Raw genomic sequence first — 21,918 nt, 5'->3', positions numbered from 1 at the left:
CACTATATGAAATGGAGGGACAAGATTGAGAGGTGTAAAAAGGAGGTCGGCTATGATTAGAGGGTAGGTAGAGGAAATAATAAAATAATGAAAGGGGTAGGTAGTGTATGAATTAAGAGATGAATGACATGTGTCATAGGTAGAAAAGGCTAATGAATTAATTAAATAAATAAAGATTTATTTAATTAATAGAAGAAGTGGGATAATTAAATAAATAAAATATTTATTTAATTTAGGAAAAGGATAATTTAAATAAATAAATGTATTTATTTAAATGAGAAATAAGGCTAGAATAGGATAAATGAATTAATTAAATAAATAAGAATTTATTTTAATTAATAGAAGAATTAGGCTTAAATAATTAAATAAATAAAGATATTTATTTAATTAGACATGACAATTTTAAGTGTCTACATTTTGCCCCTCTTTGAGACAATGCAGCTTGTCGCATTGTTTCAAAGAAGATAAGATGAACTGATACAAAGTTGCCCCAAGATGGGAATGATATGCCCCCTCGAGAGATTGGATGAAAATGTCTGAAAAGATCGCAGACAATCTCTCGATAAGAAAAAAAGGCTACAATGGATTGACCAGATAGGATAGAGTGACAGAGTCACAGGATAATGAAGACTGACTCAGGAGACGAGGGCTAGGGTAGTCTATAAGATAGACCACGAGGGGGATAACATCCTCATTGTCATCCACACATCTAAGAGATCAGAGTATAGAGAGAGAATAGAGTAGCAGCAGTCAACAGCGACAGCATTGGTTCACAGATTCAATCGCGTTTGCCGATTTCAGAGGCCAGCAGAGGCAGGAGAGCCAGTAAGTACCACAAAATCTCCTTGTACTTTGATGCATTTATTGTTGTCATTAATGCATGCTAGGTAATGTAATAAATGCGCTTAGAATAGGGTCCAAAAAATGTCAAAAATGTGTAGGCGCGTCTGCGTTGGTGTCAGGCGTGTTTATGCGGTCTAAAAGAGCGTTTATGTCATGAAAGCACGTTTGTGTCCAAAAATGTGAATTTGTGTCTTCTAGGTCAAATCGGCAGTTCTGTGATGAACATACGCTATCGATTGGATAAGCTGCTGAGAGGATACACTCAAGCAGGTCCTTTAGGGAAAACTAGGATAGATCGAGGCACTTCGTGATGAACAGTGAGTACCAAGATATAGTACTTTGTGATGAACAGGGAGTACTAAAATATGAGAAGCACTTTGTGATGAACAGTGAGTGCAAATGTGAGCAGCACTTTGTGATGAACAGTGAGTGCCAAACACATAGTACTTTGTGATGAACAGGGAGTACCACTAGGATAGAAGCAACACTTTGTGATGAACAGTGAGTGTCACTAGGACTGAGATGATTGATTTGTGTGACTGCAGGAGTATTTGCCTATGCTGGAGTCACGGGAGAGATCCCCATCGACTCAGAGGTTGCGACCTGAGTTGACAGTCGAGGACCAAGCTGTGATTGAGGCTATGGGATTAAGACATATTCTATATGTGCCTGAGTTTCGAGCGAACATGGGATTGCTGACTGCACTGGCTGAGAGATGGCACTCAGAGACTTGTAGTTTTCATTTGCCGATGGGTGAGATGACAATCACCTTAGAGGATGTATGCAGGATTTTGAGGATACCAATCGATGGGAAGCTGATTCTGTATGATCGAGATGGAGATAGGGAGGCCCTGAGATGAGTGTTCTAGGATCCGGGACTGGAGATGAGGGTGGGACATGTGGCATGGGATACCATGACATGGATAGGATTAGCACTACCAACAGTGTTGGCAGGAGTTATCAGTGGGTTCCTCTGTCTAGATAGGGTGACACGAGGGGTGGTTGCAGAGGACACAGGGGCTAGGAGAGATGATCTTGGGGTGGGTCCTTCTAGGGTTCAGACTCTATCGAGGCCAGCCGGCTCTGAGGGAGGGAGTTCATCATAGCCGTAGAGGGCTCCCTATGTATCAGTATTGTACCATTTTTGTATGATGATGTAGACACCTATGGGTGATTGTATCCATATGCTTTTCACATCATTGTATCATGACACTTTATATATATATGAGATGATTCATCTTTGCGGCAGCTATATGCATGCATACCTGTGTGATGAGATGTTCTTATGTGATGCTTATGATATGGATGCAAATATGTATATGATGCAATGCAATATATTTTATTTTATTTTATGTTTTATATGTGTATGCATGATGCAAATGTGAATGTATGTAATGCAAATGAATATGATAATGCAAATGTAAATTGTGCTAACAGGTGTTGTGTGCAGGATGTGATGCAGTTGTGATATCTATATGTATGTATGAAATGCTTATATGTGGTAATGCAAGTGCAACTACATGAAATGTAAATGTTTTTTACGTGTCATTATACTCAGTCATGTGATAGCAGGTTACGCGGACTCAAGAAGGACGATGGAAGTAAATCAAGAAATGGGGATGGAAGATAGAAGATATGAAAGTGAAAGAGCTTCTTGTGCATTATCATCATTGAGCTTTATTATGGCAAGTAGGTTATGACAATAGAGGCATATGTTCGACCCAGAAAGTCATTGTACCTATTTGCATGGAGATAAGACAGTCACAAACAAGGAATGCCCCAGTTCATACCAGACTCACAGTGTCCTCATATCCTTGGACAAGTCATAGCATTACTAAAAGACAATCCATAGATAGCAAAAGAAAAATAGGTGATGATGCCCCATCCTCGCCTTTCTAGTCAAAGACATCCTAGAGATAAAATCTCTAGTCAGAGACATCCTGGAAAAGCTAAAAGATATGTCACCAAAAGATAAAATCAAAATAAAACCAAGACTCGACACCAACATCCACTGTAGTCCTCAAATTTAGTGTCTCTTGTCACTTGTAAGTCTTATTTGATTGTGGTCACAATGTTTACTTTCATAGAAAGGATAGATAGCACTGAACCATATGTTGTCTGAGTCTGTTGAAAGATTTGATTTGTTGAAGCCCATTATTGCTATTGTGTCTCATCTAAAACTGACTGAATCCATGAAACTGATACTTTATTGCGGAGAAGATGAAACTTTATTGCAGATCTATGATGCAAATGTTGCTTTATTGCAGATTGTGCGTGGATAGACTGAAGAAAGATGGAAGAAACTATACTCCTTGAAATGTGTGATGTTCTCAGTTCCACACCCATCACTAGATGTAGGATTTGCCTTAGCCACAGATAGGATCTGATTTATTATGGATGGAAAGGGAGGTGAAAAGGGAGGTTTATTATGAATGGCTAACCAATCTTGGGTAGATCAATAACAAGCCATGATGGGAATGGGTAAGTTTATTATGAACAAATAGGTTGTGAGTGTGTGAAAAGTGAAAGGATGAAAGTGAATCCTAAAGGAGGGAGGAGCAATGTCTCTACACATGGTGCTGGTGACCCAGTTTTCACCATGGTACTTGCCCAAGGCGCCACCGAAGTGGTTTTCACTGTTGGACGAAATTATTTCTTTTTACTTTTTTTGATTTTTCAATGTTTTTTGTGTCACAAGGCGCCTGTTTGCCAGGTTTTCACCAAGTAACGATTTTTTTTGTTTTATAATTTTTTTTTTGTATTTTTTGAAATTTTTGAATTTTTTTGTATTTTTTGAATTAGGATACTCTGAAGAGCTATGTGTAAAACCTGCGAAGGTGCATGTTTTTGATAGGATCCTCCAAAGGTTCACCCTCTGTGGTTGAGAGCTGATATGCACCAGATCCATATGTTGTTGTGATGATGTAAGGACCAAGCCAGTTTGATTTGAATTTGTCCTTCTTCTGTCTGTTTTGCTGATTTTTAGGATTTTCTCTGAGAACCAAGTCACCTACCTCAAATGTGTGAGGCTTTACCTTGTGATTGTAGCTGCATTGTTCCTTGACTGAATGATGTGTAGCTTGAGTGTCTGTCTTCCTTGATGAAGGAATTGTGATAGAATTACTAGTGTGTGGACTACACAGGCCCGTATGCATGCCACCTAAAGAAGTTTGGCATCCCTGATAACAAATTCCTTCAAGGAAGCTCCATTAAAGGTCTGTGATGTATCGCCAGAAGGGAAAGGATGTGTGGAACAAGTGGATGAGTGATGAAGGCTTATGATTGTGAAAAGAAGTGAAAGTGGGATAGCATGATGGAGACTTAGGATCAACAAGTATGTTTTTTGATTTAAAATTTTAGAACTTTTGCCCTGAGTTATTTTGGTATTAGGGGAGATCAACTCTTTGTCTTCTTGCTTCATAGGATTTTTATCCTTGACTTTGATTTTTGCAGAGTCCAATAGTTTTTGATTTTGATTTGGACTAAAGGACTTCTCTTTATTTTTTACTTTTAGATTTTTCTTTTCAAAGCTTGATTTTTGATCCCTAATTAGTAAGGGCTTTTGTAATTCTTGTTGATCCAAGTCTGGGAACGGAGTGGAAATGGAATGAGTGGATGAAATGGTGAATCTATGTGAGTTCTCAAGAGGGCTGGCGATATGCTTAATAGATTCTTCGTTGGAACCACTCTTAGGACTATTGATATCAAGAGATGCTTGCACCACTAGAGGAGATTTGCATTCAGACTTAGTAGCCACAACACTAGGTGGTTCACTCCCAATTCCTTGGCATTGCAAATTATTTGTAGGATGTTCTTGTAGACTGAATACCTTAGGAGATAGTGGGAGTTGATCAACATGAAAGATATACTCACCACATCCCAGGTCTTTAAACTTGAACTTTTCTTTGATCTCTGTTTGCTTTGATGTAAAAGCATTCAAGGATTCTGGATCCACATATGCCAATGATGGAATAGCCTCTTGATTGGCTAGAATTGTTATTTCTAATCTATCTTGCAGGTTATTGCAATATATAAATGGATTTGGCTCAGCTTTGATGGTCAGTTCAACTCCATTGTGTGGAAACTTGATGCATCGATGATATGTAGATGGGACTCCGCTCATTTGATGAATCCATGGGTGTCCCAAGAGTATTTTGTATGTGAGATCAAGGTCTAGGACTTGACAAACCACATCTTTTGTAACTGGCCCAACTTTGAGAGGTAAGGTAACTGTGCCTTTGGATGAACGATCTTCATCATCACATGCCTTGATGGTAATTTTGTTTGTAGAATTCACAGCTTTGTCTGAATATCCCAATTGTTTAATAGTGCTTAATGTACAAATGTTTAGACCTACTCCTCCATCTATCAGGACTCATTTTATTTGATGTTTGTGTATGAAGGCTTCAATGTGTAAAGGTGCATTATGTGGCTGACTTACGGAGCCGTCATCGGCTTCTGTAAATGTAAGGGAGTGTGGAATGGAAAGGTATCCCACCATGGCTTGAAACTGGTCCATGTTCAGATCAGTAGGGATGGAGGTGTCTCTCAATATTTTGTCAAGAATGGCTTTATGTGTGGGGGATATGTGTAAGAGCTCAAGGATGGAGATGAGTGTGGGTGTCTTCCCTAACTATTCTAAAAGGTCATACTCAGGTTTGGTTGATGAGGAAGCGATGTTTTTGGCTGGAGCACCTTGCAAAGTGAATTTACCTCGATGAGTTGTGACATTACATTCAGAGGTAGGTTCGGAAGAAGATCCAATTCCTTTCAGGACGATCTTGGGTCTTTGGCTAGAATTCTCAAGCGTTTTGTCCTTGATGATAATGGTAGAGACATAATTATCCATCGAAATGTGATTGATGGTTGAATCATAGTTATAAGATGCTCTGATATAGTTGGTTTGGTCATCTTTGGCTTTAGTTTTTCCCTTGTCATGCTTTGGGAATGGTTCCTTAAACATTTCATGTTCTTGGTTGGATGAGTGTCCTTCAATTTCAATGTCACCTCTATTAATGAGATCTTGTATGATATTTTTCAGCCGATGACAATTTCCTGTCTTATGACCCTTGCTCTTATGAAATTCACAATATTCATCATCATTCCACCAATTTGGTTTAACCTTTCGTTCATATGGAGGAAAATCTGGAATAGTAATTACTTTGTTTGCCACTAGTTTCTTGAAAACTGACTCAAGTGGTTCTCCCAATGGAGTGTACTTCCTTCGTGACTTTGAAGTTGTTTGAGTATTCACTTGATTGTTTGTAGAGCTTGATCCAGAAAAAACCGTATTGGCATCAACAACACCATCATTGACTATGTTCTTGTTTTTGTTCCAAAACCTTGGCTTATCTTTTCCTTTAAAGTCCTCTTTGTTTTCCTTGAATATCTTAATGACTCCTTGTTCAATTAGGACCTTCTCTGTTGCTAAGCCTTTTTCAATGATGTCCTTGAAGGTGGACAAACAAGCTTTCCTTAGATCATAGCCAATGTCTTTGTTAACATTTTGGGTGAACATTTCTACCATTTGTTTTTGTGGAATTTCACAAGAGCATCTGCTAGCTAGATTCCTCCATCTTTGTAAAAATGATGAAAAAGACTCTCCATATTTTTGCTTGGTGTTGCACAAAGTAGTGATTGATATGTTTGTCTCTATGTTGTATGAAAAATGTTGGATAAATGCCTCTGCTAAGTCACCCCATGAATTAATTCCAGGTGGGAGTTGAGAGAACCATTCCATAGCTTTGATCACCTAAGCTTTGTGGGAATAATCTCATCAAATATGTCTCTTCTGCTGCTACCTCAATGCAAGCTATGAAAACCTGTCTTATATGTGCCTTAGGATCCCCTTTACCTCTGTACTTATCAAACTTAGGTCTCACAAAGTGTGTAGGAAATGGAGGCATTGGAATGCTCTTGTCAAATGGATAAGGACATATGTCTCTCATTGTGTATGTTGGCTTCGATGTATTTATGTCCTCCATTTTCTGTTGTAAGTCCCTGATTTGTTGCTCCAAATTGTTCTTAAGTGGAGATCAACTTCTTGGACCATACCCCATGCTTGAGGCACCAATTGGAGGAGGAGCATGTTGCATATATGGATGATATTGATCATACACATGTTCATATGGAGAAGGTCTATAATGATGCCACATATATGGACCACTTGGTATAGATTCATGTTGAGGAACGAAATATCTATTTTGTCCATGTATACCATACTCTACAGGCATGTCATGTTCTAATGTTTTGCCCCCAAATTTGACACGGGGTTTCCTTGTGTCCAAATTTTGAGCATGCCTTTGAATATCCAATTGCTTTGGTGGTTGATCCTTAGCATTGATATGTGATTGAGCATATTTATCTACATAAGACTTCCATAACGGTCTGCGAAGGTGAGTATCATATGCTTGACCATGTGTATGTTGGACCTCTGGTTTTTGAAACAAAGATGATGGTGATTCAGGCACAAGATGTGGTCTTCTATTGCCTCCACTATTAGGCCTCCTTTGATCCATGTTGGAGTGAGGTTGTTGCAAAGGTCAATTTTCCAGTATTTGAGACATGTCAAAATCATGAGGTATCTTGGCTCCACTTTGTGCCATCATTTGTAAGAAGTATTGTCTATCCCTCCTCATTATTTCCTCAACCAATCGATTGAAACAGGGATCCATAATGGATTCTTCCACATCTACTGACTATACTGAAAAGTTATCCATATCATCATTGTGTGTATCATTGTTGTTTGTAGTGTCCATGTTCTCAACATTTGGAATGTTTCTATAGGTATCCATGTCAGGTAATGTAGTATGATCAGAATTGAAAAAGATATCATTGTCATACTCGTAAGAACTCATGTTTGTGGACTCTTGAGCCTCTTTAGTTTCTCTCCTAGATTTTTGAAGACGGGTTTCAACCATGAACTAGGTATTGACCGAGATGTGTGAGACTAGATGAAAATGGAAAAAGTATGGAAGACCAAGGGTTGGATGGAATGTAAATGAATCTTAAGTGTACTTGCAATGTCCAAAGTGTAAGACCAAGTATGTATGTAGTAGAGTGGGTGTGACTTCCAAAGAGAGGATAGTTTCTCTTGATGAGGTAAGTTGACCTTGACTCTAAGTAAGACCAAATGAGACCCAAAGGTAATAGACCTTGATGAGGGACCACTTAGCAAAATGTTGTTGTATGTAGTGTGTTGACAAAGTATGATGAGGACAAGCAAGTGACCTTTTGACTCAAGTTTAGATAAATGTAAATTTAATGCAAGATGTAAAGCAATGATGGACTTTGTGAGACCCAAAGACAAGTTGAATGCTAGATGAAAACCTGGAGAAAAAACCTAGGAAGCTTAAGAATTCCGAAACTGGTTGCTCTTGTTTGCTAGACTGTAAAATTTTTCCAATTTGTGAAGTTGTTGGTTGTGACCAAATCTGAATGTTTGACTGTTTTTCATGACAAGAGGACACAATGTTGATGAGGACTCAATGTTTGCAAGTGTTAGGCTCAAATGACTCCAAGAAAAGTGTGTTGTTTGATGTAAAAATGTTTTGCATACACTTGAAGACACAAAAGACACAATGTTTTGCTATTTGGTCTTGAATGTTTTGAATGTTTAAAATAAGTCAAGCATAATTCTTATGGCTGGCCAAGACAATAGTTGTTGATCCCACATGAGGTTTTACCCCCAAGGCTACGCTATTCAAAGCGGATACTTAGATGCTTGACCTCAGTGGCTCCACCCTCGGCACTCACTTCTCGGGTCAGCCAAGCATCAGTCCCCATGAAAACTCCTTGTGGTGAACTTTGTATCTCTACTAAGAACCGTATGTGTGTGGGCCGCTACCAGAGGTCCGACCTCCTGCCTCAATAACTAGAAGGATTTTGGCTTCTAAAACAAAAAGGTGCTAGTAAGGGCATCCGCTCATGTGGCCATACATGCGGCACTTTCAGCTCTGTAAATACAGAAGGCTCCCAGCCGGTAGGGGTTACGCCCTACAACTGATCAAATAAATTTGATCAAACGGGTTTATGGGGAGACATAGTGTCGGTATGAACTAATCAGCACATGTTATCCATAGTTTTCACCATGAATACAGTTGTTTATAGTGGTTTGGAAGAGGTGGGTTTTCCTCCCTACCACTTGGGTCATTCTCTTCTCACTAGTAGTCCTAATGACCACACGGGAAGACAGGCCCTCTAAAGATTAAACAAAAAGAGCCTATTGCTCAAGACACAAAAGACAATGATTCAATTTTAGTGCACCAATTGAAGTTTTTGCTAGTCTATGAAAACAAGGCACATAATAAAAATCCAAAAACCCTTGCCAAGGACCTGCAACAAAGATTTATTAGTAGTTTGGATTGTTTGAAATAATCACCCCTTCCTGCAAGCACACAAGTTAGGTAAATTTTAGATCCAAAAGACTTTGTGAAATAGGGGCCTTCAACAATGCATTTTGTTGACCAATTCAAAGATCTGATTCATCATAAAAAAAGACCACCTGTAAAATTTCAAGATATTTCCATAAATGTAAGAAAATTTGCTAATTTGCTCCAAAACTTAATTTTTTATGAAAAATCATAAAAAATTCATATAAAATGCAAAATCGATCCAAAAAATATGAAATTTTTACTAGAGAGTCTTGATGGTCTTCCAAACCTGCATAAAAAAATTTCTATAGCAAATCCAAGTAGTTTGTGAGATATGAGTAAAATAATGCAAAACCCTAATTTTCAAAGATCTGATTTTTGAGGAATGATTTTGCATCAAATTTAAAATCACAAAGAATAGATCCTGTGTATAATTCTTAGTGATTTCCAAAAATGTAAGAAAATCCAAAAAATTCGCTAATTTTCTCTCAAAATTAATTTTTTATGAAAAATCATAAAAAATTCATATAAATTGAACAAGTGATCCAAAAAATCTAAAAATTTTATGGAATCCTTCTGATACTTTTCCTAACCTGCAAAAATATTTTATGCCAAAATTCAAATCTGTTTGTGAGATCTGATCAAAATAAGGAAAAACCCTAATTTTTAAAGATCCAATTTTTAGGGAAATATTTTGCATCAAAATTAAAATCACATAGAACAGATCCTGTGTATAATTATGAGAGATTTCCAAAAATGTAAGAAAATCCAAAAAATTCTCTCATTTGCTCTCAAAATTAATTTTTTATGAAAAATCATAGAAAATGAAAATGTGCTCCAAAAATTCTGAATTTTGGGTTGAGAGCTCCTGATACTTTCTTCAACCTGCAAAAACAATTTGGTGCAAAATTTCCAAGCCTTTTGTGAGATATGATCAAATCTCTCCAAGATCATGATTTTGTCTCCAAAACCCTAGCTGTGCAAGGTTATTCTCCAAATTGTTTTACAAAACAGCAATATAGGGTTAGAAAAATCTACAAAAAACATACATCTAACAAAAATCCATGTCCCACGAGGCATGCCAAAATGTTTATGGTGAAAATGGATAACAATAATAACGATATTGAAAGGCTAAATGAATTCAACCACAAAACCCTAGCCTAACAACAACAAAGATCCACCATAACATATGAAGATTACCTAAGACAATGCAAATCAAATGAAATCACAAAGATTATACCATCACATGTCCAATAGGGTTTGGATCTCCATTCTTCCTATCTCCATTGATCTTGCTTGATATATTTGCTCTCAAATTTTATGTGTGCACAAGAGCTCAACAAAGAACGGAAATGTGGTTGCAAGTAGGATTGCATATGAAAGTGCAAAGCGTAGTCGGGGCTGAATGCATAGTGAGTGTAATCAATTATAATCAAAATGCATAGTTAGACATGACAATTTTAGGTGTCTACAAGTAGAAGTAGAGATACCTTCTCTATGGGTGTCCTTGAAAGGTCTTATCCTAGAGGAAGAATAGCGAGTCTCTAGGATTCAAGAACTTGAACTGATTTAGGAATATCACCAAAATGCTTCAGATTTCTTAAAAGCATACCAACAGAGAATGGCAAGAATCTACAACCACAGAGTTAAGCCACAAATATTTTTAGATTGGAGATCCATTCCTAAGAGAAAATCCACGCAATCAGCAAGATTGAGAAAAGAAAGGTAAATTTGAGCCAAACTGGTTGGGTCCCTTTGTCGTGGTAGCAGCATATGGTTTAGGAGCATACAGATTATCTATACTAGAAGGTGATTGGTTCGATGAGCCTATCAATACTATGCATCTGAAGAAAATCTATACTTAAAAGTATCAGGACAAAATACCCAAAAAATAGTAAAAAGCAGAAAAAAAATCAGAAAAGCAACAAAAATCCGTAAAAAGCATAAAGAGAAAAATACAAAAATAGTGCAAAAATAGTGAAAACAGTAAAATAAAAATCAAATATATAAAAAAAAATGCAACAAATTTAGATGGTGAAAACCTGGTAAACAGGTGCTATTTGAAAGTGGGTTCTTCCATCTATGAGATCGCTTTGCTCATCTATCCATCCTAGCATATCCATTTCATCTATCGCATCCATTGCTCTGAACCATTAGCAAGAAATATGCAGCTTATCAATATTTATCAATCTTTGACATACTTAGCATAGTCACTATCTTGGATTTTATCATAATCAATCATATCTGCATCACATCCCACCACATTTTGGATTATCCTTTGTATATCCATCATAAAGTTTGTTTCTGCTAGGGGAAAAATCCTAAAACCTTTGCTAAGGGCATCTTTAAAAGCTTCAAAAAATCCAAAAACATTCAAAAACTTAGAAAAAACCAAAAACATCTAGGGTTTTGAAACAGACAATAAGCAACAAGGCAACGAAGATCAAGATATTTGTAACAACTGAATCATGATACTCAGAATGTAAAGATTCAACCAGCAAGTAATAAAGGAATATCAATGACCATTCATCAAGATGATTATATCAGTTAATGACTATGAGAACATATGTATGAAATACATGATTCAATGTTATATCTTGATTTTTCTTAATCATGTATCTTATGCAACTTGATGATGTCCATGACTAGAGGAGCTATGATGGGGTTGTTAGGTCCCGGAGACAACTGAGAGGGGGGGTGAATCAGTTGTCCAATAAATTCAACCAAAATTAACTTAACCAAAACTTAATGCTTAATACCAGTAAACCAAACTTTATTGCCGGTAGACAATTATATTAGTTAATTGCAGTACCGGTAAAGATTAATGCATGAAACGAAAAGACAATAACATCCACAACATATAACACAAATATTTGTACATGGAAACCCTATAAGGGGAAAAACCATGGTGGGAAGCCTTACCCACAATCAAATGATACTACTGTAGATAGTATGTGTGTACAAAATGGATTTTGCACATGCAGAAAGGTCAGTTGCCTAGAGCTCAATGCTCAATCACAAAATGAGACTCACATTGACTACATTTGGATGGTTAAATCCAATGATATTGTACTACATAAAATAGCATCTTCATATGTTGGATTCAGTACCGGTTTAGTTTTGATTTCCTTCACAAAACCTTCCTTCAACCTTCAAATGATGTCTGCATGTATAGCTCTTCTTATTTTCGCATATACCTTATTACAATTCTTTTTCGCAATCACATATCAATCTCACAAATGAGATCTTACATTTATACCATAACCTAAGACCAATTGAATAGGTCGGCTCACTAAAAGATATCACAATAAAATCAATTACAAATAAATCAATATTTGATGCATGATGTTGGCTCAATGCATTTACAATAATAATAAGTCATCTCCATAATGTGTCGTGTTGATCTGGAATAGATATGCCTGTCGATGCTTATCCTGGACCCATTTGCCAGTAACAGAAAATATGCAAACCTGAATAAATAAAAAACCAAATCGCCAAAACCAAGTGATCAAATAATGTCTTCAACATAACCAAGTAGTCTCCAAGTCATTCCAAGTGCCGATGAACAATATAATCTGTCGGTGAACCAAATACCGGTGATTGTACATAAGACTCTGACTTGTCGGTGAACATAACCAAAATCTCCAAGTGCTGATAAGTGTTGACAATTGATAACAGGTGTTGACATCAATGACAAAACCATATCAACATATCCAAAATACCAACAATCTCCCTCTTTGGCATTGATCGCAACACAAGATGGAAAAACCATCAAAGTGCCAAAACAAAAATGCCAAAAACCAATAATCTCCCAAAGAGATCATTAACCAAAATTGAAAATACAGATACAGAGAGTAATCAATCTCTCCAACAATGTCTCCCAAAGTAACAATCTCTCCCCAAGGGATAATGTGTTTTTCCATATCAATCTCTCCCCCTTTGACATCAAATACCAAAGCATTATAGAAACCAGTTTCAAATACAAAATACCAACTTATTACACCAACTACTCCCCCTGAGAAATATCTCTCCTCATCAAAGCCGGAAAAAGATTTCTCTGTTAATTATGTCGGTTGATGACAAACATCAACTGTCTAAGTCTCTACCTGTGGGGGTAGGACTCCAAGTTTCTCTCTTAGATATTCAAAAGTCTCCTTAGGCAAAGGCTTTGTAAAAATATCTACAATCTACTCTTTAGTATTCACATAAACCAATTTCACTTCTTTTGCTTCAACATTCTCTTTTAGAAAATTGAATTTGATAGAAACATGTTTAGTCTTAGAGTGGAATACCAAGTTTTTTGATATATCAATTTCTGCCATATTATAATAGTAAATAGTTATAGGTTCCTTGCATTTTACCTTTATGTCCTTCAACATTTGTTTGATCCATAATACCTGTGTACAATTAGTTGTTGTTGCAACATATTCTGATTCTGCTGTTGATAGACTTGTACAACTCTGTTTCTTGCTCAACCATGAAATTGGTCTGCTACTAAGAAAAAATGCTCCATCGGTGGTGCTTTTTTTGTCATCCACATCTCCTGCCCAATTAGCATCTGTGTATGCACATAAGTCAAAATTTTCATCTCTAGGATACCATAAACCAAGATTTGTAGTACTTTGTAGGTACCGGAAAATCCTTTTTACTACTAATTTATGATTTTCTTTAAAATTACTCTGAAATCTTGAAACAATACATACTGCATTCATAATATCAGGTCTTGTTTGTGTCAAATACAGTAAACCTCCTATCATAGACTTGTATCTAGTCGGATTAACAAGTGTTGATTCATCCTTCAAAGATAATTTATCAATTGCAGTCATAGGTGTGCTTACCAGTTTACAGTTTTCCATGCCAAATCTCTTTAGTAATTCCTTCAAGTACTTAGATTGACATAGGAATATACCTTTATCAGTCTATAAAATCCGCAATCCTAAAAAGAATTTTATCTCTCCAATCATAGACATTTCAAATTCTTGTTGCATTTTGTTAGAAAAGTCTTTACACAAACCATCTTCTCCTCCAAAGATTATATCATCAACAAAAACTTCAATAACCAAGATGTCATCATTAGTCACTTTGTAGTATAGATTGTTGTCAGCATTACCTTTAGTGTAACCAAGCTTCAAAAGATATTTGTCCAATCTAGCATACCAAGCTCTAGGAGTTTGTTTCAATCCATATAAAGCTTTCCTTAACCTACAAACCATGTCTTTGTTATCTGTCAAAGAAAATCCACCAGGTTATTCAATATAAACTTCTTCAAGATCTCCATTCATAAATGCACATTTAACATCCATTTGATATACTTTATAGTTTTTGTGTGCTGCAAAAGCCAATAAAAGTCTGACTGCCTCAATTCTAGCTACCGGTGCAAAGGTTTCATTGTAATCAATTCCTTCTTTATGTGAATATCCCTTACACACTAATCTTTCTTTGTTTCTCATTACCTTACCATCTTCATTAAGTTTATTTCTAAAAACCCATTTAGTTCCAATTACATTTTTGTCTTTAGGTCGGGGAACTAATGACCAAGTGTTATTCCTTTCAATTTGTTCCAATTCATCTTCCATAGCTTTAATCCAATATTTATCTTCACATGCCTCATTAATTGATGTAGGTTAAATTTGAGAAATAAGATATACCTCTTCATTTTTCAATCTTCCTCTAGTCATAACTCCTTGAAATTTGTTTCCAATTATTTGATCTTCAGAATGATTCAATCTTACATATCGGGGTGTTTTTACTTGTTGTTGTTCTTCAGTGACTTTTGAATCTCCAGATGATGTCAGTGTAACTAGATCACCATTTTGTACCGGTTTATTCACAGTAGGTTCATTTGTGATTATCTCTATTGCCAGTTCAGAGTATGTGTACCTTGAATTTCCTCTAAATTGTTCATCAATCTTCACATTTGCACTCTCAACAATTTTCTGCAATCTCTTGTTAAAACATATATATGCCTTGCTCTTAGATGAATAACCAAGAAATATTCATTCATCACTTCTAGGATCAAATTTGTCAATATACTCATCTCTACTAATATAGCATTTACTTCCAAATATTCTGAAATATTTAAGAGTAGGAGTATTACCAAACATGTGGGGTCTTACCGATTTCACCTCTGATGTGAACTCTGTTGAATGTATAAACTGTTCTATTGACCACTTCTCTCCAGTATATATGAGGTAGATTTTCTTCTGATATCATACTTCTGGCTGCATCCAAGATAATTATGTTTTTCCTTTCCACAACTCCATTCAGCTGGGGTGTCTGGGGTGCTGATAACTGTCTTTTGATCCCATTCACTTCACAGAATTTATTAAATTCCTTAGATGTGAATTATCCTCCTTGATATGATCTCAAACATTTGATTTTCTTGTCGGTTTCATTTTCTACTATCACCTTGAATAGTTTGAATTTCCCAATGCTTCAAATTTCTCCCTGAGAAAAGTAACCCAACACATTCTAGAATAGTCATCAATGATTAGCATAAAATACCTATCTCCTTGTATACTTCTAGTTCTTGCTCGACCACATAAATCAGTATGAATTAAATCAAGAACATTGTTAGACTTTTCTGGAATACTCTTGAAAGTTGCTCTAACTTGCTTTCCAAATTGACATTCCTTACATACCGGATTGTGAGGTTTAACAATCTTAGGTAAATCTCTTACCACCTTAGTAGTACTGATTTTCACAATACAATCAAAATTTACATGACAAAGTCTCTTATTCCATAACCAACTTTCATCAATATGTGCAATCAAACATGCTTTCACATTGTTGTTCAAATGAAAGATATTACCTCTAGTTTGATTACCGGTTGCAATTTCCAAACCAGTTCTGTTTAAGATTTATCAGTAAACATTATCAATATTGTGCTTACCATCAAAAGATATAGTGCCTTTTCCTTTGATCAAATAAGTTTTATCATCTCCAAATCTTACTAGACCTCCATTGTATTCCTGAAAGGTTAAGAATTTACTCTTATCACCAGTCATATGATGTGAACATCCTGAATCAATAATCCATTCATCCTTCTCTTCAACTTTAGCTGTCAGGGCCTACTCTATCAGTTGAACAGTAGGTGTCAGTTGATCTTCTGTTATAGCAACAAAATCCCATCCATTGTCTGTCAGATCCTCATCAGAATCATCAGTAACTCCTTCATCAGCATAATAACAAGATTTGTCTCTATTCTTCTTAAACTTGTATTTCTGATAGTCAGGGTTAGGCTTATATGTTCTTTTAGCTTATTCTCTTAATCTTGCATGTCTATCAGGGCATCTAGAAGCCATATGACCAATCTTATTACAGTTAAAACATTTAAAGGGTGCTTTACCTTCATACTTACTTCCAATTGGACCTTTAGGCATTTTCCTAACAAATAGTGCTTCAAGTTCTTCAAGTTCTTCTTTTTCTCTCCTACTTTCTTCAAGTTCTCTTGCATAGAAGGCTTTCCAATCAAATTTATCAGATGATGATGATGATGATGCAGCTGATGATGATGCCTTGAAAGCTAGATCTGTCTTAATAGTAGTAACAGGACCAAATTCCTCAAGCTCAAAAGCTAAAAGTTTTCCAACCAAAGTGTCTCTAGATATTAATGCATTAGGCATTGTTCTCAATTCATTTATAGCAGTAACTTTCCTTTTATATGCTAGTGGAAAAGCTCTTAAAACTTTAGAAACAATCTCATCTTCACTTAAGGTTCCTCCACAACATTGTATACCCAAAATAATTTCATTTACTCTTTCCATAAAAGCAGAAATTCTTTCTTCTTCTACCATTTTCAGACTTTCATACCTAACCCGTAAGCATTCAAGTTTTACAATTTTGACTGTGGAATCTCATTCATTTAATGTTTCTAGTTTTTCCCAAATAGCTTTAGCAATAGATCTATCTGACAATCCCATGACTTGCTGATCAGACAATGCACTCAAAAGTGCGTCTCTTGCTTTGCAATCATTTTCCTCATCTTTAGCCAAGTTAGGTGGAATACGTTGACCTTGAGTAGGAGCAGTATAACCATTCTTTGTAACATCCCATATGTCCTTTCCAATGCAATTCAAATGTGTCTCTATCCTGATCTTCCATATGCCATAATTAGTTCCATCAAGTTTCGGACTGTCCTTCCTGAAATAGTTAGAAGACATTGGATCTGCTCAAGTTGTTAAACCTCTGGAAAAAGAGGACTAGGCTCTGATACCAATTGTTAGGTCCCAGAGACAACTAAGAGGGGTGGTGAATCATTTGTCCAATAAATTCAACCAAAATTAACTTAGCCAAAACTTAATGCTTAATACTGGTAAACCAAACTTTATTGTCGATGGATAGTTATATCAGTTAATTGTAGTACCGGTAAAGATTAATGCATGAAACAAAAAGACAATAACATCCACAACACATAACACAAATATTTGTATGTGGAAACCCTGTAAGGGGAAAAACCATGGTGGGAAGCCTTACCCACAATCAAATGATACTACTGTAGATAGTATGTGTGTACAATATGGATTCTGCACATACAGAAAGGCCAGCAGCCTAGAGCTCACTGCTCAATCACAAAATGAGAGTCACACTGACTACATTTGGATTGTTAAATCCAATGATAATGTACTACATAAAATAGCATCTTCATATGCTAGATTCAGTACTAGTTTAGTTCTGATTGCCTTCGCAAAACCTTCCTTCAACCTTCAAATGATGTATGCATGTATAGCTCTGCTTATTTTCGCATATACCTTATTACAATTCTTTTTCGCAATCACATATCAATCTCACAAATGAGATCTTACATTTATACCATAACCTAAGACCAATTGAATAGGTCATCTCACTAAAAGATATTACAATAAAATCAATTACAAATAAATCAATATCCGATGCATGATGTCAGCTCAATGCATTTATAATAATAATAAATCATCTCCATAATGTGTCGTGCTGATCTGGAATAGATATGTCTGTCGGTGCTTATCCTGGACCTATTTGTCGGTAACAACAAATAACCAAATCGTCAAAACCAAGTGATCGAATAATGTATTCGACATAACCAAGTAGTCTCCAAGTCATTCCAAATGTCGGTGAACAATATAATCTATCGATCAACCAAATACTGGTGACTATGCATAAGTCTCTGACTTGTCGATGAACATAACCAAAATCTCCAAGTGTTGATAAGTGTTGACAAGTGATGACAGGTGTTGACATCAATGACAAAACCATATCAACATATCCAAAATACCAACAGGGGCATGATTATTTTCTTTGTTTGTTGTTTGCAGTTTATCTCTTAGTAATGTATGTACTCGTCTAAGGATATGATCAGCAAAAGATCATGGAGGATGTTCTGAGTCATGCATGAAAGGGGATAATCATTGTCTGTTCTACAAGACATACTCAGTTCAACTTGGTTCATCATATCAAGTTGCTTCTATTAACTTTCTATATCAAAATCCATGTAAGAAGTACTCAGGTCAACTTGAATCATTATGTCAAGTTGCTTGTATTTTCTTACAACAATTTAAAAGCTCAATGATGAAATCAAGCACTATTACAATAAAGCGTGAGAAGAATGATAGGATCATTTAAGTTAGATCATTTTAGATTAGTGTCATTGTCAGTTGCATTATAAGCATTTTATTGTCAATTGCATCTCATTTAATTTGAGATCAATGGTCAAAATAAAGATTGAGTATATTTGGACAAACAAAAACAATTAAGTTGCATTAGGTTGCATTCAATTATTTAGGTTCATTTCATCTATCAATCACTAGGTTTGCATGTTATCATATCATTCATTGTTCATCGTTCATCGTTCATCGTTCATCATTCATCATTAATTAGTTGCATTAGGATTGCATTAGTTTGAATAGAGTGTAATTTGCATTGATCATATCATTTTTAGTTACATTAGGTTCATTTATCATTATCATTTTCGCATCTAGTTATCATTAGTTTCTTTAGGATCATTTATCCATTAGGTTCATTTAATTGCATTTTTGCATTTAGATACATTAACCATATTATTACATTATCATCTAATCATCATAGGTATTTACATTAATATCTATAAACATCATATTGAATAAAAATCAAATACATTTCATTAGTATCATTTCATCATATTCATGTACATCATGGAATAGCAATAAACATCCATTATTAGCATTTTCATTAGATCATTGCATTCAATCATTTAAGTTAAGCATCATAGAATCATTTTCATATGCATATAGATCATGTAAATCATAGAAACATCATCATAATATTGATCATATAATCATATGCAACATCATTTCGTAAAGATCATCATCATATCATAGATCATTATAACATCATAAAACACATAAAGAAAGAAAAGATCAGCATAGCATCATCCATGTAAGCATAGGTCTGCATCATCATAGTAGTATGTATAATAAATTATGAATCAAAGCATCATATAAATTCCATGTCTACATATCATCATAAACATAAAAAGTCCAAGTATACAATGATATCCCAAAGAAATAATCAATAAAATACAATGTCCCATGGTACAAATCAAGTCTTAATTTAGGGGTGTCCAGTGCCACTACCGCCTGAATCTATCTGTCTCTAAGGAGGAGGACAAGAAGATCCACCAGATGGTCCTTCTCCTTGATAATTATCTCTCTAAGGAGGCCCCATAACCCCACCATTGTTGGTATCCATCCTGATTGTGGTCACATAGCTACCTACTCTCTGACTCTCTGAGACCAGATCCTCATATATACCTCCACCAATGCACAGTTTGCTTCCCAACCTGGAATAATTCTCTAACAGTGTCGGTTGAGAGTGTACCAAAACCAACCTGCTATATATGATTGAGAGTATCTTGTACATCTTGATATCTCCTCACTACCCTATCTTTCTCAATAGTGAGAGCATGTACCTGTGCTCTCAGCTAATCAATCTGTGCTCTGAGATCATCCATGCTCTCCTGCTAAGGCACATCCTATAGAGGAGTATCATGCATACCCTCATCATTAGCCCTCTCTCCACCAACCAGAGTCTGAACCTATGTGGATCTCTTGATGCACAGAGGGATAAGTGGAACATGGTCCTCTAAATCCTCCCCCTCATCCCAACCTCCCTGTGCTACTATAACCCCATGATCTTGATGGAACTATCCAAAATCAATCCCCCTCCCCTGACTTATGTCTGATCCACCGCCTCTACCCAATCTAGGAGAAGGTAATCCTCTCACCGATCCAATCCTACCACCCCCTCTGCCTGCATCCCCACCAACCTGACTTGCATCTCTCCTGACCATAGGAAGTGGTCTCCCTATCCTACCAACTCACCCAATCTCTCCAAAAGGTCCTCCTCAAACTCTATCTTTGCCTCCTCTCTGTCCTCTCCTCCCTCTGCGACCATGACCACCATCATCCGGCTCATCTCCTCTAGCCTCTCGAGTAGCTCTGAGCTCTCACCTCCATCTTCGTCTCCTGATGATGGGATCATCAAAATTTGACTCCTCACCTCCTGAGCTGGGAGGAGGGTCTGTAGGATTAGTAATGAGAAGGAATGGATGACTAAGTAGATATTGTGCATAATCTGTTGTGATGCCCGCATCTAGAACATGAGGTCTCAAATCATAAGCCACCGTGGGAACAGCCAAAAACTTTGTGTATGCTATATCAAAAGATAAAGAAGGACCCTAATATCATCTTTCCTTGTATGCTCGTGCATACATGGCCACTCCGGTAGGAATATGTTGAATGTACCCAAACTATCTCAAAATTCTACCAAATAATTGTCTCTCAATATTAAAAGGAGTACGGTCAATCAGATATATACACTGCAAAATCAATGGTAATACACGAGCATCCTCTAACCAAGGCTCACAATGAATGTATGGTCGCCAAATAATAGTATCCAAAGAATCAAGAACCCATCTCCAATACTCTAACCTACCCAACTTACGCTGAGTAATGATACCTCTATACAAGTACACAAATGAGTGACCATCTCCTATAACCTTGTCATGCACTAGTCGTGTGAAAGCAATGTGCTCCCAACACCATATCTACAGGAGTGTGCACCCAATAGATAGACTAGCCCCACCATCATACACGACTTGATGTAAATCATGATAAAGATGTGCAAGCATACAAATACCCCACACATATCGAGTACGGTACTGCATCATGCTCTGAATAATGTCGCCCCATCGACAGCAAAACCTCATGATCTCCTATTCTGGCTTATAAATCCAACAATCAAACCAGCGAGTATAATTGGAGAGTCTCATAATACATGATCATATCCTCCCATCTGACCTCCTCGCCATCAATTATCTCACCTCCAAACCCTGCCTTGCTGACCTCAGTACCTCCTAAGTCCTGGTAGTCATACTAGACAAGCTCGCCAGTAACAGGGATATGTAGGATCCTGTATACATCCTCGAGCGTCACACTGATCTCACCAGTGGGTAGGTTGATGAATACTAAGAGGGGGCGTGAATTAGTATGCCAAAAATCACTATATTTAAATACTTTACTAGACTACCAGTAAACCAGTAAAACAGTTTAGCAGACAAACCAGTTAGCACACATGCAAACCAACTAGCAAATAATGCATTCACCCACAGGAGCACAAACACCATAACACGAGAGATTTTGATGTGGAAACCCAAATGGGAAAAACCATGATGAGATGGAACTCACAA

Source organism: Cryptomeria japonica, chromosome 2 (assembly GCF_030272615.1).
Source record: "Cryptomeria japonica chromosome 2, Sugi_1.0, whole genome shotgun sequence".
NCBI lineage: Eukaryota > Viridiplantae > Streptophyta > Pinopsida > Cupressales > Cupressaceae > Cryptomeria > Cryptomeria japonica.
The sequence above is the reverse complement of the archived record's forward strand: the minus strand, read 5'-3'. Positions refer to the sequence as shown.